General features: G+C 53.5%; 1 long non-coding RNA gene across 1 annotated transcript; it reads left to right on the top strand.

Annotated features, from left to right (window-relative positions):
- The first annotated feature begins 6,907 nt into the window (after positions 1-6,907).
- LOC141574187 (uncharacterized) lies at positions 6,908-16,027 on the top strand. The gene is made up of 2 exons (XR_012500923.1): positions 6,908-11,140; positions 14,424-16,027. It is a non-coding gene; the product is annotated as an uncharacterized LOC141574187 (long non-coding RNA).
- The last annotated feature ends 1,553 nt before the right edge of the window (positions 16,028-17,580 follow it).

Genomic DNA, 17,580 nt, shown 5'->3' with positions numbered 1-17,580 from the left:
CAGACCTCAGCAGACCACCCTCATTTCCAGCAAATAAGTGGCAAAGCCAAGACTAGAAACAGAATCCCTTGATCAGTCTACAGTCCACTGCCTTTTTTTTTTTTTTTTTTTTTGCTACATCATCATACCTGATTTTGGTCTTGCTGAAATAATTTGAAACAGATGAGCATCTTAGCCGTTTTAAGTGTACATCAGTAAGTACATTCACGTGTTGTGCAGCAGATCTCCCGAGCTTGCTCGTCTTGCAAAACCGAAACTATTCCCATCAAACAGCCCCCGGGGACCCCCGTTTTGCTTCCTGTCTCTGTGAAGTTGACCGTTTTAGGCACTGCAGATAATTGGACTCGGACAACATGTATCTTTTTGTGATCGACTTACTTCACTCAGCTTAATGTCCTCCAAGTCCATCCATGCTGTAGCGTGTGACGAGATTCCCTTCCTTCTTAGGGATGAATAATATTCCATTGTGTGCGTACACTGCGTTTTGCTTTCACAAACTCATTTTTAAAAAGTCAACTTTCCTGACTGTTCCTCTGGCTAAGTTTCTTGTCTACCTAGAAAGCACGTGGAAGAGAGATGGCCAATTAGTTACCAACTTTCTCCAAGAAAACTGACTTGGAGAAATCAGGGAGGGCAGACTTTTCCTGTCAGGGGCCCGGGAGTGAACGTCTTTGGCTCTGACGGCCGGCTGTGCTGTCTCTGCTGCGGCTGCCGGCGGCGCCTCTCCTCCCGGAGGCCTGCCTGCCTCCTGCGCTTCTGCGCTTCCTGGTGCTTCTGTTCACGGGCTGCCCCCTCCCACCCGCAGTGAATTTCTAGGGACTGGAGCACGAAATCCATGGTGAAGCTTCACTTATATTTCCTGGTGCATGCTGTAACTGAGGGTTACTTAATATGGGGGACATACAGTGTTTGTAGACTGGCTAACTTCACCTTAAGCTAAGGAAGTGTCCCCGCAGTGTGTCAAGCTCCTTGAGAAGGAGTTAGTACGTGCATATTTGCCCAGAGGACAATGTCCGGTTATTTAAAATATCAGGGTTTGAATGTCAACGTGCTGGAGCCAAAGATGAGACTTAAGACAATGTGATAGCCCCAGGTAATATGAGAGTGGATGGCTTATGTACTAGCACGAAGACAAACGTTTTAGCCTTTCTGTTCCGACTGACATCGAAACCGCTGCGTCTGGTCGTGTTTGCTGCTCACTGCGCTGGGGTCCTGGCTGGTGGGGCAAGTGGGCAGGCGCTTGTCTCTGCTCTGCTCCCCAAGTCCTGTGCCCCGTGTGGACGGTGTCACCTGGAGGGGCGTCTTTTTCTGGTTCATACGTGGGTGCCTTGTGGGCCAGCTGTGCCTTGACTGACTCCTGCTTAGTTCAGATTTTTTTCTGGCTCATACAGCCATCTCCTAACCTAGCTCTTCTGCCTCTGGGTTTTCCCTCATATAATCCTCCCCCCAACTCCTGCTGGATTAATCTCATTTCATGCCCAGAAAACGTCAGTGGATGGCTAGCACACTCACGATGAGTGACAGAGCCTAGCCTGGGACCCAAGGCCGCCCCCCGCTCTGGGCCTGCCGCCGCCTCCCACGGCGCGCACCGCTGGCTGCGCCCCGCGGCGTCTCAGCGCTGGTGGCTGGAGGACTGCCGGCTGACGTGGGTTGACGCCTGAGTGTGTTGTGCCAAGAGGACTCTGCACCCCCTGTGTCTCACTTGCTTCTCAGAATAGTCCTCCGAGATGGGCTCTCCGTGACTCCATCCTTCCAACCAGAGAGCTCTTCACATGCCTTCTCCTTTGCTGGGAACAGGCCTACGACAGAGAGTCTGTGAAAACTTGTCTGATGAATCCCGGATGCCCTTACGTCTGTTTTCTTGATCATTCGCCTGCATTATCTGACTTAACTGTCTCAAGTATGCTGAGCAGTATATCATCATTCCTGCTTTTCAGCTGAAAAAAATACTTGAAGCTCAGAGATGTTAAATATTTTCTCTAATAGTTCGTTACAGGCAGAGCTGATTCTGTGGCCTTAGTTGGTTTGGTACCAAAGGCTGGACTCTTAAAAGACCAGTTCTCAAGCTTAGTTACCTCTAAGGCTCACCCGTCACTGGGGCTAGTTCAAAATGGGCACTAACTAGAGATTCTGCTTTAATAGGTCTGGGGGTCGGGGGCAGGAATAGGCGTTTTCCAAATTCCACTCAGGTGAGTCCGCTGCAGGTGGTTTGTAGAACGTGCCTGGAGGGTCCCTGTGCTGAGCTGCCCTGTCCCAGTGCGGGCTGCTTGCTTGCCTCGTCCTCTTGCCCCTGTGTGGTCGGGACGTTCAGCTGCTCTTGAATTGCCATTATCGGGCTGGCTCGATGCTTCCTTTTTGTCTGTTGTGGCAGAGGAAATGCGTCCATCTCATCCCAAAGAGGCCCTGAAATCTTTGCATGTGGATTTAAGAAGCTGAGCACAGGTCTTCTCCACACTGTTCAGAATAGTAACCTGCTTCCTCCAAAGGGCTGCGTTTCCCGCCCTGTTCTGGAGGTGAAAGAAAGAGTCCTCTGGACGGGCACTGAAAACATTGGCTGTATGTTGAGACCCTGAAGCGTGGCTGGTGAAGGATCCATAGATGCTTGGAAAATCCGTGCTTTTCCTGATGGGTTTAACAGAGCGTGTCACTGGGGAACTGGCCTTGATCAGCCACAGAGTATCGAGCCAAAGGGGATTATACTCAAGCCTTAAAACTGAATGGAATTTACCCTGCTAGGTTTTAGACTTCCTTGGGACCCATGGTCTGCTTTTCCTTTCCAGTTTCCCCTTGCGGAGTGGGAGTGTCTACCCTGTGCCTGTCTCACTGCTGTGTTCTGGAAGTAGGTGCCTTGCCTCGTTTCATAGGTTGACAGATGAAGACGAACCTTGCTCCAGGATGAATCATACCCCAAGGCTCACCCGTACCTGATTTAGATGGGACTGGGGTGAGAGTTTGGACTTACGGTTGATGCTGGGATGTTGGGGATGTTGGAATGAAGTGAACATATTTTGCACGTGAGAAGGACGTGCACTGACAGTCCAGAGGGTAGACTGTTGGTTGTGTCTCTTCCAAATTCATATGATGAAGTCCTAACCCCTGGAGCCTTAGAATGTGACCTTGTTTGGAAACAGAATCGTTGCAGATAGAATCAGTTAAGACGAGTTCATCCTGGAGCAGGGTGGGCGCTAATCCAACATGACGTGCTCCTATAAAAGGGAGGAGTTTGGACGCAGACACACACAGCGAGCACCACGTGAAGATGCGGGGAGGCTGCAGGGATGTGTCTACAGACCACGGAATGCCGAAGGCTGCCAGCAGCCCTGGGAGCTAGCAGAGAGGCACAGAGCAGATCTTCCCCTGCAGCCCTCAGGAGAAAGCACTGCTGCCAGCACCTTGATCCAGACTTCGAGCCTCCAGAACTGTGAGTCGATGACGTCTCTCTTGTTTACGCCGCCCAATCTGTGGTGCTTTGTCATGGGGCCTCAGCAGATTGATAGGGATTTCAGCACTATTTGATGCTTTCTGCACACAGAACGGCCCTCCCTGAAGACTGTCTTCATCCCTGTGTCAATCAAGTGAGGACTCCATTTCCAGAAAATTCTAAGATACAGGGGGAAATATCACAGAATTAGACTTTCATGGTCAAAATGTCAGCGAGGCTTGGTGTCTCCGCAGTGCCACTCCTTAAAGCCGTGGAACCAACAACCACAGCTCAGAACCCCCCTGCGCGACTGGGCTTCGGGCTACACGTTGCTGGACACCTGCTGTGACCTGCAGGATATCCTCTTAAAAACAAGCATTTGCATGTGGTGGCTTCCTGAGTGTTTGTCCCTGAGCTCCCCTGCGGTGCCCTCTTGTTGACAGTGCCAAGATAGTTTAGGCTTGCCCCCCCCCCCCCGTCTCAGTCCAGCCTGCAGTCAGGAAAGCCACCACCCAAATGCCCCATCCCCAGTGGCCAGGGCAGGCTTCAGTCTGCCCACCATCTGTCTGTATCCAACCAGTGAGGACCTCTCTGGAGACGGCTGGAGCAGAGTTGGAAACGCATCATGCCACAGATGTAGGAGAGGCTTTCTGTAGGCTTATGTCTCCGGCTGCCCCTTAACAGGATTTTGTCATGGTTAGAGCTGAGTTTAAGACATTGTTTCTTTCTTTGATGAAAAAGGATATTTCTAAAGGAGAGGTGCATGGAGAAATAATGTGGCCAGACCAGGTACGGAGCCATTCCAATCCTTGCAAATATTATGGAGTGTGTACTGAAGACAGTTTCAAGCAACTATTAGGCTGGTACCAGGCCCCTTGACAAGGGAAGTGTAGGCACGGAGGTGGAACAGGCGGCTGGGCTGATTAGGGAAGAACACATCCTTCTTATGCATCTCCTGGAAACCCCCGGCTTTGCTGGGGTCACTGCTGTTAGCTTGCCCTTGTCTCAATGAGAGTTATATTGTCAGGTGGACTGAAGCTGTGGGGTGGAAGGAGTTTGCCCTGTGAAACTCGGATTCTCCAGGATGGGTGATGCTTCCTTATCCAAGGAAAGAGCATCAGCTCAGATCTGGGTGGTTAGTTCTCTGTCCTGACCCCTTTCCAGCCAGAATTCTGAGCTGCCATGACATCCAACCCACCGAGCCCCTGCCAACAGGGAGTGCACGTGGCTGTTTACTTTTGAAGATTTAGCGCGATGGCAGCTGTGTTTGCCTACATTGCCAGAGTTGGCTGTTCTCCCCTGGTGGGAAAATGTTTAAGGCTTCCTTAGCCAGGGAAGGCTGAGAGGGGCTGGTGGGGAGCCAGGCAGCTGTACAGGGGTAGTGTTTATCATGGGGAGAGGGGAACTGGATATGTGGAAGGGGGTGGGGGTCTGGAACAGCAGAAGGAAGATACGGTGGGGATCACACTCAGGTGCGAAGTGTTCTCAGAGGTTGGGAGCATCCAGTGAGCTGGATTCATAGATGGGGGTGAAGGGAGGGGACCACTCCATCACTCATGGTCCAGTCAGAAAAAAAAGGCATCCAAACAGAGTTTTCAACAGAGAGAATTTAATGCAAAGAATTTATTACATGAGAAGAACTGAGAAGCCACACAGGAGATGGTGAGGCAAGTTAAATGTTAACAGAGTGAGAAGCTTCGACCAGCCGTGGCATCAGGTGTGTTCACTTGAGAGCCCAGAAGCTGGGGCACAGGGTGGAGGTGGGAACCAGTCCAGGCCTGGTGAGTGGGAGCTGGGATGGTGGAGGGAGGGGCTCCTGGTGGGAGATGGAGTCTCTCCTGAGGCAAGAGGGAGAAGGACCCTGGCCCCTCTTCATCCCTAGAGCCCTTTTCTGGCCCAGACTCCCGGGAAGCCACTCACAAGACAGCCCAAGAAGAGAAAAGGAGAGAAAGCACGTGGATGCAGCTGGGAGCAGACGGCAGGTGACCAGCATGGCCGTGACGAGCAGATACTGGGCTGGACGCCATTGGGAGGTGCCTGTCAGGGATCACAGAGGGATCGGAGGGGTCAGGGAGGTACGTTAAGTTGCCCAAAGTCACACCAGAACAGAGCCAGAATTTGAATGTGGAGCTGTCTGGCTCTGGGTTCTCCGATCCCACGCTGAGGGTAGGGTTAGCTTTCTGGGGATGCCCGGGCAGAAGAGCACATTGCTGAGAAGATGTGCCGACAAGGGGTTAGTAGGTGGGAGGAGGTCCCCCAGACAGACCAGCTCTGGGAGAACATGGAAAGGCTGCAGTCATGGGGTGAGGTCTGCCCGGCAGCTGCCTCACTCTCCTTGGATTCGAGCATCAGAATTCCAGGAGCAGCCACAGGAAAAATGAGAATGCTGTTTGGCCATGGTTTGGGTGAAGGGGGAAGAAGGTGAGGGGAACTTGAGGTCATGCCAAGACGTCACGCAGGAAGGGCGGCTCTCCGGCCCAGCTGTGGGCCGAGCGCTTGCTGCACTGCTGTCCTCTGGGCAGCCAGCTCCACTCCGGGACGACAGAGGCGCCGCCAGCCCCAGGTCCTTGGAGCGCACGCGTCTTTCTGACTCACAGTTGGATCTCCCCGTGAGCAACGCCGTGCGGAGGTTTGGAATGGACGCTTGTGCTGCAGCAGTGTGTTCTAGCTGGTTGCCTCACTTAGGCGACGAGTCTGCAGAACGAGCTTGGATGGTGAGGCCATATTTACTGCCGTGCTGACAGATTCGTGCGCCGCATCGCGGGAGGGTCTCAGGGCCACTGCAAATGCTGCTGAAGCTCACACACAGGCTCCTCCAAGTGCTTGCTGTGAAGGGCTCTGTGTCCTCTCCCTGCCCTCTGGAGTGCCGACCTGCAGGTGTTGGCACGAGGAGGTCAAGGCTCCTTTTCCGAGCCCTCTTCCCCCGGCAGCTCCTTCCGAAGGACGGGGAGCGTTTTCCTCCCGTGGCAGCATCTGAGCCTCCTGCCCCAGAGCAGTCCTTCCAGAGCGCTCAGTCCTCTGTAAGAGGCTCTGAAGTGGACGGCGGGGCACGCCGCCTCCAAAAGGCCCATCTGGATGAACAGAACTTCCTAAAACAAGTGTTAACAATCGAAAGAACAGGGAAGTTGAAAGGGTCCCTTGGCCCCACACTTCTTACCACCCCAGGCCGCGCTCTGGCGGCCTCCTTCCGCGGAGGCCCTCCAGCAGCGCGGCTCTCTATCTGGGGCTGAGTGAGGAGCGTCTGTTCGGGGTCTGAACAGCCCGGTCTGGCAGCTGAGGGTCTCCTTTCATTGGACAGTTTGGCCCAAAGAGCATTTCATGAACTACACTCGTCACAGTAACATGCCCAGGAATCTGCTTCTGTGCTCGGACAATCATCCAGCTTTACCAGCGGCCCACTTTATTTAGCACGGTGTACACACGGCATGACTGCTCTCCTGGGGGTGAGGGGTGGGTAAGATTGGAGGAGGGGCAGGGGAAGTGAGCACTCAGTCCATTTCCTGGGAAGTGACAGCCATGGAGACCTGCTGGAGGCCTGTGCCTCGTGGTCTGGGAAGACAGGACTCCGCAGCCTTGCTTTGACGGAAGTGGCTGGGCACTGGTGGTCCTGGGCCCGTGGTCCCCCACGGCACCAGTGGATGAGTAGTGGCTCTTCCGTGTCACCTCCTGTGGAGGTGCTGGGACATGCCGACAGACGGTGCTCGTTCTGAAGGACTGCAGAGTCATACCACAGACCAGCGACGTGGGACAGTGGCGGGGCGAGGTGATGCGCAGTGTTCTTTGAGAACCCAGAGGGTGATACTTCCCGCGGGGGCAGCACGAGTGGGCGCGGTTAGTTGCTGATGCTCATTCTCTGGAGCTACTCGGTTGACCCCTGTGTCTGTGTTTGCATGTAGAACCTTCTAGCTCAACTATGAGTTTGGGACAAATGTGGTCATAGCGCCCCTGTCTCGCTCCACTCGCTCCACTTTTCTTGTCTCTCTGCAACATGAAACCATGAGCAGTGGTCATCTTTTCAAAGTTAGTGTCTGTCGAACTGGGACCAAGTCCTTCCCAGCACGGCTGGGACTTAAAGGAGGGCTGGAGAGGACTGAGTCTGGAGCAGCATGGAGGTCTGGCTGTCCAGTTCCACAGACAGGCACAGTCAGGGCGCAGCGCTGGCAGTGGACCAGAGGTTGGCTGGTGAGTGAGGAACACGGAGGTGCAGGGGGACTTGCAGGGGTGCTGACGAGCAGAAGCGGGGCAGAGAAGTGACCACCCCACCAAGAACCCGTGAACACAGAGGCAGCCTCGGGGCCCAGTCAAGTAGAGCCGCCGAGGCCCAGGCTCGCCCTGCCCCGCTCCCACGTTAGCCTGGTGGTGCGTTCCCAGCGGAAGCCGGGGCAGGTCTGGCACTCGGCTGGGTTTAGTCTGCCTTCGTTTGTCTTGCTTAGGTGACTTCCTGCAGTGTGGATCCAAAGGAGACCTGCTACCGTCCGCGGGAATCTGGCCCTGGAGTGGCTTCTGAGGGCGCTCCGGGTGTCGAGCGCAGCATCGCGGGTGCTGAGGCCAGCCTGGCTTTCAGCTCAGCTTTCTTCAGTTGTGTTCCTTCCATGATTTGGTTTGGTTTTGTTTTCAAGGAGATGCTGTTTTGTCTGCCACATGGAACTGCGATTACTCACCGAGGGAAGCATGCCCCACCCCCCACCCCACCCCCAAGACTCTGGCAAGAACAGGGGAAATTCCTTTCAACCCTAGCCCCGAGGAATCCTCGTGATCCTGGTTTCCATTTTGGTCAAAACAGAGATGAAAGGACTCGGCCCAGCAGTGAGGAGAACCATCATTTTGATCCGGAGGGAGGCAGAGCCAGATGAAAAGCGAGGGTCCCCCTTTCATCCATCCTGTGAACGAGGAGGCACATCCTGGTACAAACTGAACAACTGTTGTGAGTCAGACTCCTGGTTGGGGTCTCATCTGTCAGTCTGAGCCTTGGGAGGGAGGAGAAGCGGCCCTGGAGAGGGGCTGCCTTTCCCCATTAGGGAGTTCCATAACCCTGCTAGTCTGCAGGCTCAGTCTGTTTGGGCTGCGCTAACAGAACACCACATCAGAAGCTCACTTCTCACGGTCCTGGAGGCTGGCAGTCTGAGACCAGGACGTCAGCGGGTCGGTGAGGGGCCTCTTCTGGGTCACAGACCTCCCCTCGTGTCCTCACATGGTGCAGGGGCAGTGGGGTCCCGTGGGGTCTGCTGTGTAAGGGCACTGATCCCACCATGAAGCCTTCACCCTCATGACCTCATCACCTCCCAAAGGCCCCACTTCCAGCACCATCACCTCGGAGGGTTGGGATTTCAACAAGAACCTTGGGGCAGCACAAGCGTTTGGACCATAGCCTCTACCTGCTATCTGACTTCATGTGTTTGGAATCGTTTTTATAAATGCAACTAGAAATAGCAGGTTTCCTAGAGAGAACTTCCAGGTAGTGAAACATGGGGCTGTTTGCTTTGGATGATCGTGAACATGTCTATTTGAAGGATTTTTTTCTTTTTAATCCTCCTGACTTCCAGCCGCTCTGATGTAGGTGCCTCTGAACTTCATTACTTCTAGGTCTGGTATTCTTTAAAACTTCAAAAAAATTTTGTTGTGGCAAATTATGCATCACGTGAAATTGACCTTATTAACCATGTCTAAGTGTGTGCGTCAGTAGTGTCAATTATACTCACCTTGCCGTGCAACCAGTTTCCAGAACTCTTACTTCTTGCAAAGCAGAAACTCCCCACGCCCCCCCCCAGCCCCTGCAGACGCCGTTCCGCTTTCTGTCTCCACGAGTCTGACGGGTCTGGGGGCCTCAAATGGATGGGATCGCACTGCAGTTGTCTTTTTGTGACTGGCTTGTTTCACTTAGCATGATGTCCTCAAAGATTGGTATTCTTTTATTCTACCTTTAAAATAATATTTCCTCCTAACATCCAAGGGTTAACCCATTTAAACTCCGAAAAAATCATCAATAGAATTTTAAAAAGATTCTCTAAGCCTGGACGTTTTAAATACAAATGTGTATCTGGAAAACACCGTATTGCTCGTAGCAGAGTGGGACGTCTCAGAGGCGAAAAATCAAATGGACCGAGGCCTCCCTGGTGAAGGAAGAGGGGTCATGTTAAGTGGTGCCAGCTGGAAACCTCGTGTACGGCAGGGAGCTGAGCCCGCGGGCCTGGAGCCAGGGGCAGGGGACGCTCTGCAGATGTGCCCGTGGTCACGCTGCTCCCCGGGGCTGCGGCAACAGCTGCCGGTGGAGTGGGGCTGGCAGCCACTCCGGAGGGAGACGTCTGCCCGGGCTGTCGCGGAGCCGGAGGGCAGGAGGCAGCTGCAGAGAAGCGAAGACAAGGATGGGGCACGGCTTTCGAAAAGCCCACCCTCCACGTCCTCGCCTGCCCCCCCACCCCCAGCACAGGCCCCCAGGTGGGTCAGGGAGCTCGGAGGAAATGTTTTCGTCCTAGGCAGCTGCCTAGCCGTGTCGCACAAATGCTGGAACCAGGCGGACTGGGTGGGGGAACCAGGCGGACTGGGTGGGAACACCAGGCTGTCCGTCTCACAGACCTTCAGAAGCTCCTTGGAGTTTCCTTGTGTCTCGGCAGTCAAGCAAATAATCTCTAAGAACCGTGACACCATCTTTTTCAAAGAAATGCAATTTGCTACTGTCAATAACACAGATTTCCCACCCTGAAGAGCCAACGTGTTTTCTCGCTATTTATCAAACCTTTACACGCTGGTGACTAATGGAAAACACGACAGCAGTTTGTTACTGTTTGGACATTGTTTCCGATCAGAAGTGACGCAGGGACAGAGGGGCATCAGTTAGGATTGCATTCAAAATGTATTCCCTCTGGAGGGAGTGTCCACATGCTCACGTAGCAATAGGTTAATGTGTGCAGCCTTTGTAAGGGATTGATGCAGTAATTTTCACTTTAAAAAACCGTGTTCCCATCCATCAGCTCATCTGGGCATCAGGAGAATGTTTATGGTATTGCTTCCGTTGGGGAGAACGAGGCTTACAGAAGAAATGGCTTGTCCGCGGCCATGTGGGAAGTCAGCGGGGGCTGAAATATGGGTCTCCCGACTCCTAAACCAGAGCTTTTCCCATTAAACTATACTTGAGAAGAAGAACGTGTAAAAACCCTAGCAAGAGGTGAAGAGGCAATTTCTTTCTCCTACTAACTGGAAGGGCTTCCCCTACTCCCAACCCAGGCAGTCCTGAGATGTCACATTCGTGTTTACTTGAAAATCAAGGGCAGATACCTATTAGGCTGAACTATATAAAACTTCCATTTTAAAAAAGCTTGAAGCAGTCAGATATCAACAATTTCCTGTCTCAAAGGAATCAACCTCCCCACATTTCTGCAGGCGGCGTTTCCCGGGTAGCGTCAAAGGGGCTGCGTTGTTGGCCAGTTTGGCCGGTTGCTTCCCTCTCCACTCTGCTACCCCTTTCTCTGAGCTGCCGAGGCAGCAGATCATTATTTTTGTGGCCTCCATAACCAAACGGAGCCAACCGTAGAGGCAGCCGGCCAAACTGCAATTAAACCCGGACCAGGCGATTCAGGGTCACGTACAGATGACTCACAAGTGACCAGCACGCAAGAATTTCAACAGGTCTGACCGGCCCCTTGTTCCTGCTCATCTTGCCTGGAAAGGGAATTCAGGCAGTGTTCTTTTCCATTCATCTGGCGTCCGTTCGCATGTGTCCTGGTGAGTGGGAGACAGCTGATTTCCAAGGCTGTTGCAGGGGGACGATTAGGAAATGAGGAGGGTGTCTTGGCTGGGTGTCAGGAATGGAGGAAGGGGCAGTGAGTCGAGTGGCTGAAGAGACACACATTAGAGCCATTCATCCTTCCTGCTCCGCGGAAGCTGCAAACTCACACCCCTGGCCCGGCTTCCCACCATCTGGAGCGAAACCAGGACGCTCCCACCCGGGGTGGAAGGGCTCCCAGCGGGGCCAGGCTGGCAGAGGGGCCGCGGCCGCGCTGCAGGCGCAGCGCCGCCGGCCTCCTCGTCGGTGGGGAGCAGTGGGCGGCTTTCTGAGCCTGCCTTTCTGGTTACACGGTGCTTTTGAGACAGGGCACGAAGCCACGGAGCCCAAAAATGGCTTTGGAGGAGCCGTGTTTTGAAGGCTCTGCATCCAGAAGGTCTCGCTGTCCTTTTCTCTGGCTCTGTTTTCCCTTTGCCCCCGACGTGGGCAGAGCTCAGGCCAAAGAGCCCGAATTCCCACAGCAAGATTACAGACCCGGCGAGCTAAAGTTAGCAAGCCGGCCGGGCAGCGGCTGCAGTCCCGGCTCCGGCGGCGCAGCGCCCGCTGGAGGGAAGCAGGGACTTCTGTACGCCCGCGAGCAGCGCTGGGAGGCCAGCTCTCTGGGAAGGCTGCAGAACAACTCTGATTTGTCACATCTGCTGATGGCCGTGATGTAAAAATACTCCCACTGTGGCCAGTAGTTTAATAACCGGTTTGCAAAGCTTCTAGATGTTTGATAATCTCTCCCGAGCCCAGACGGCGTGACCGCAGCGTGATTTGGTGGCTTAAACCCTAGAGTTGGACGAATGCACGAGCAGAGCTTAGGTCTCAGGGCCGACCTGTCCCCTTTTTCTCCTAGTCTCCCTCCCTTCCTCCCAAGCTCTCCTAAGGGCGCTCCCTGGACCAGTCACTGCTTGGAACAAGGGCCCCAGGCTCTGACCTTTAACACTGTGCCCACCTGGTCACATCGCAAAGCACCCAGAGCCCAGGACTTCCCAGACAGCCTCTCACACCGCTGGGCTCTCAGCTGCCCTCCCTGCGCACAGGCCAAGGGCCTACCTGCCAGGAGGCCGCTGCACGTCCCCTGTAGGGTCACTGTTCGGGGTTCCTCCATGCTGGAGCATGGGTGGCCTCAGGTACCTCCTCTGGCGGGCCCGGTGCATAGTCTGAATACCGTCTCCCTGAGTGGGGCTTCGGTCAAGCTGACAGGGAGGTAGGAGCCGGCCTTTCTGTGGGACAGGCTTGTTCAGAAGGAGGCCCCACGGTACCCAGCTGAAAGATTTCAGCATTTGGCAGGAAGTTTGCCTCCCAGTTCTGCAGACAAGAGGGCTGCGTCTTCTGCATTTTGGCGAAAAGCCTCAGGTGCCTTACGTGCAAAACGGAGTGACTGAGCGAACTCGTCCCTACGGCGTCCGTCCGTTCTGCGCTGCTGGGATCCTGCGGCTGGTGGAGGCATGCTCCTCAACTCTTCCCTGTGTGGCTTTCAGCCCCTTGATACATATGATCGTTGTTTTTGTGCCCCTGGGACACTCAGCATTCCACTAAGCATCATTGTTTAGCTGTGCCACAAATAAACTGGTCTTCTCGCTAAGTAAACTGGAGGGCGTGCTAGGTTGAACCAGTACTCTTCTGCACACCTTCTTCAGAACCTCTGCTAGTCCCGGGTGCACTGAACACCTCCAAAAGGGGGACAGTGCTCATGGGTTCCCAGCCTTTTTGACCTCAAATCGTTTTTTGTAAGGACACTGTATCAGTCTTCCAGAACTGTAACAAAGTGCCACAAATCGGGCGGCTTAAAAACAACAGAACTTAGTGTTTTCGTGGTACTGGAGGCTGGGAGCTCAAGATCAAGGTGCTGGCAGGGCCGCGTGTCCGCTGAGGGCTCTGGGCTGAGTCTGTCCACGCCTCGCCCCCAGCCCGTGGGCACATCACCCAGCCTCCGCGCCTGTCACCACGGGGTCTCCCGGGGTGTGTCTGGGCCTCTCCTCTCCCAGGACAGCTGCACAGACACCAGTCAGACTGGGTTCTGACCACCCTGACTGAATAGGACCTCATCTTGACCACATCTGCAAAGTTTCCCTTTCCAGATATAGTCACATTCACAGTTATCGGGGGTACAGATGTCAACAGATCTTTCTGGGGAACACAGTTCAACCCACAACAGACAGCTATTGAAATTTCCTGAAACTGGTACTCCAATGAACACATTTTGGGAAATGTTGTCCCAGGAGCTTGAAATGTCATTAGAATTCACTGACCGGGTACATGGCCCAGCCCTTAGGTCAGAAGTTAACCGTGGAGGGGAGAAGTGGCCACGAGGAAGTGCGAAGGGGCAGGGTCACAGCTCCTCCGCCAGCTCAGGAAGTCCTCTCCCCGATACGGCAGAACACAGAGATGGAGGCGAGGCATCAGGCAGCCTTCTCAACAACCTCCTTAAAGACGTGTTTCTGGAAGGTCCCCAGTGCCCTGCTTCCATCAGCCCTGACTGTGTTCTTTGGGAGAGCTGTCCTTGTTCTGATCCGTCCGGCCAGGGAGATGCAGAGCCGAGCTTTAAGCTGAAGCCCTGCCTGTCCTTCCCCAGGGCATCGCCGTGCCTTTCTGATAACCGGCCCCTCCTGCTGAGAAGTGCAGCTGTCCCAGGTCTTGCAGCTCACCCGATGTCTCGCCTCCACTGCTTTGCACATTCATAGAGGGAACTGGGGGCCAGGGTGAGGGGACTGTCCCCGAGCTGGGAGGCACACAGCCCTGCACCCTGCAGGAACACGCTCAGCCCAAGAGGGTCGGCTCTGCACCTGCAGTCTTGTGTCTTCCTCAACCTGGGCGCCTCGTCTAGGTGTTACAGGGGCCTGCAGTCCACCTGCTCAGGGCCCAGTCCTTCCATGAGACGCTGTTTTCCCGGAGCAGGGCTCTGACTCCTTGAGTCCTAGGCAGCTGCCATCTCGGTGGGATTTGGCTCCCACTAGTCTTCTCAAGTCCCTCATGCTCCCAGCTTTGAGAGTCACTCCTTTGCCAAATCATCACAGCCCCAAGAGCCCTGTGTTGAAATGCTTACACCCTTTGAGGACTCACCCATTCACCGCTTGCCTGGCACTGCCCCTTCTAGAGCCGGTGGCACAGCGGGAACGTCCCCTGAGGGCTGGGCTCCTGCTGATGTGCCCCTGGGCACAGCACTCACCCTCCTGAGGAGCAGCGTTCTCATCAAACCAAGGCAGACTTTCATCTTTTCCCCACATATTTCTACAGGATTGTGGTTGGGATGCCTGGAGACAGCAGACGAGAAGTTGACTTTTGTATAGCAAAGCGCACTTGGCAGCGTGCGAGACAGTGCCATCACTGCTGCTGGAAGAGACGTGTGGGCCCGCCCCCCCCCCCCGGGACCGCAGCGCGCCGGCAGCCAGGGGCAGGGTTTGGGGGAGGACGGCGCTGCCCGTGGAGGCCCCGCGGAGGTCGGGCGCTGCGGCGGCGAGCTCCTCCTGTCCTGCGGCTCCGACCCGTCGTGGGAACCTGCAGAGCCTGAGCGGGGAGGGGAGAAAACTAAAAGGGAAATGCCGGCCAACTCCAGTTCACCCCGTTTTGCCAGGAGCCAGCTCAGCCACCACTGAGCCGGGGCATGAGGAAACAGCAACCCTCCACCAGCTCCTGCGTGCGTACTTCAGACTCAGCGAGAGGATGGGCCTCTGACGAGAGTAACACAGACCGGCAGGCAGGGCGGGAGACTCCCCAGAGGAAGCAAGGAAACAGGTTGTGTGCTGGGCCTGGCCTCCTGGGGTGGACTGGTGACAGGTACTGGGCATCCGAGGGTGGCCGCGGGTGTGGCGCCTGAGGGGCCAGCAGAGCACCTGCAGCCAGGCCTCGGGGAAGCTGGCTTGTGCCCGGGAGCAGGCCCTTAGCCTTGCAGCCAGGCTGGCGAGGCAGACTCAGTCCAGAACACTTCCTTCTTTGGGGGCCGCATGTCCCTTGTGGTTAGAGAGGTCTGGACACCTGCTTCCTCAGGTGCCCCTTCTGTGGCCCAGGCTCTGCCCTGGCTGTCTTCCCAAGAGGCGTAGACAAGTCACACCGCCTCTCTGCGCTGCCCTGCTCATCTCCACGGGATGAGGGGGCCAGCCTAGACGGCCTCCAGGATCCCTTCCGGCATGGCATCAGGTTGCTCAATGATCCAAAACTAATTTCTAAGGAGCTCAAGAAACAGTACGGTATATGTGACTGGAGCCTGTGGGATGGGACTATACAGATTCCCTGAAATTATAAAATCTTATTAAAACAAATACTGAAGTATGGCATGCCTCAAAAAATTAAAGAATTCTCATATGACCCAGAAATTCCACTTCTGGGTATACACCCAAAAGAACTGTAAGTAGAGACTCAGACCACGGCCCACCAGTATAGCAGCGTTATTCACAACAGCCGAGCAGCGGAAACAACCCCAGTGTCCGCTGAAGGATGAATGGAAGCAAGAAGTGATGTATACACATAATGGGAGATTATTTAGAATGAGGAAGGGATTCTGACACATTCTACAGCCTTGAGGCCATTATGCTCAGTGAAATAAGCCAGACACAAAAGGACAGATGCTGTCTGATTACACTTATATGAGGTGCTTAGAATAGGCAGATTCATGGAGACAGACAGGAGCATGGTGGTTGCCAGGAGCGGGGAGAGAAGGAATTGGGGAGCGCGTGTTGAGTGGATGCAGAGTTTCAGTTTGGGAAGGTGACGGTGTGCTGGGGGCGGATGGTGGTGGTCGTGTACAGCAACACGAATCTGCTTAATGCCACTGAACTGCACCCTTAATAATGGTTAATTTATGTTATATACCTTTTATCAGAATAAAAAAGCAAATACTGGAATATTTGTGCATGTTAACATTTTAAAAAATTTGTTATACAAAATAATGATGATAAAGCATAATTTGTGCTGGTTTGTAGCTCTCTTACTGATGTGAAGAATGAAACCAATCACTGAATAATTAATTTAAAAAATCAATGAAAGTGGAGAATTACTAAAAATAATGCTTCTATACTGTATTGTAATTTAACTTAAAATGGCTAAATGTACATTTACTCACCAATCTTAGTGTCTTTTTCTGTGTGCGTAGGTTTGCTGAGTGGAGTTCAGCATGGTCTTCCTTGCGTAAACCACACCCAGGGTGTATCACGTGCAAATTCTAGGTTCAGGATCTTCAGCCTGGAGTAACAGCTTAGAGACACTTGTGAATAAGGATGAAGGCAGAATTCTAGATTTTCTTCTCCCTGCCACTTCTTTTACAACTGCATCGCCTCACCTAAGTCCGTATCTCTATCTCTACATCTATGTAGCTAACTCTCTGTCTATGTAAATATATTTAAATAGCTAATCTTCATAAAGTTTTCCCAAAGCATTCAACACGTTTTGTTATGGAAACAAAATAACAATTACAGCCAGGCTGAGCAGGCTTGGAGACACAGTTTCTAGTTTGTAAGCGTAAGTGCAACGGGAGAAGGCAGAAGCGTGCAGTTCGTCATAAAGTAAATGAAAAGACAAGCCATAATGTGGGAGAAGATATTTGCGACACAAAAACAGATGGAAGGACTAGGATGTCAAACATATAAAGAACTTAACCAAATCATTAAAAAAAAAATAGAAATAACCCGATAGAAGAATGGGCTGAACACTTGGACAGGCATGAAACCAAGGAGGGAATCCAGACGGACGACACCCAGGGAAAGGGAGAGGCTCGACCTCATTGGTAATCAGGGAAATGCAAACTAAAACCTCAGCGAGGTAACGTTACGTATGAGAGAGGCAAAAACTAAAAATTCTGAAAATTCTAATTGTCAGCGAGGATTTGGGGCAGCAGAAACTGGGGGAAGTTGTCACCTGCCAGTACCTCTTTAGAAAGCAGCTTGCGCTGTCTGGGGAGATGGAAGGCACGCGCGCACCCTGTGGTGCAGCAGTCCCCCCTCGGGTCCGTACCCGGGGACGCCTCGGCAGGGATGCAGCAGAGTACATCCTGCTAGGATGCTCATGGCAGCCCGGCTCACCTCGGCTGCCCTGGGAAACGACCCAGCACTCGCCACCTGTGGGATGGATACATAAATTCTAGTATGAAATGAAATACGATGTAACGAGAAAAATGGAGAAACTTACTGCCACGCAAAACAGCGGGAGTCAGTCTTCAGAACATAATACTGAGCACTGCAAGCAAGACAAAGAACACATTGTGATCACATCCATTTCAGGCTGAAAAGCAGGTGAGACTAAACTTTGGGGTATCGTGGTGACGTATACATAGATGGTCACGTTTGGGAGTGTTACGGGCCTAATGTTTGTGTTCCCCCCCAGATCCATGTTGAAGCCGTAACCTGCGCTGGGATGGAATTAGGGGGTGGGGCCATGGGGAGGTGATTGTGCTGAGGTGAGG

The sequence above is a fragment of the Camelus bactrianus genome, chromosome 20, assembly GCF_048773025.1.
Source record: "Camelus bactrianus isolate YW-2024 breed Bactrian camel chromosome 20, ASM4877302v1, whole genome shotgun sequence".
In the NCBI taxonomy this organism is placed as follows: Eukaryota; Metazoa; Chordata; class Mammalia; order Artiodactyla; family Camelidae; genus Camelus; species Camelus bactrianus.
This window is presented reverse-complemented; position numbering and strand designations above follow the sequence as displayed.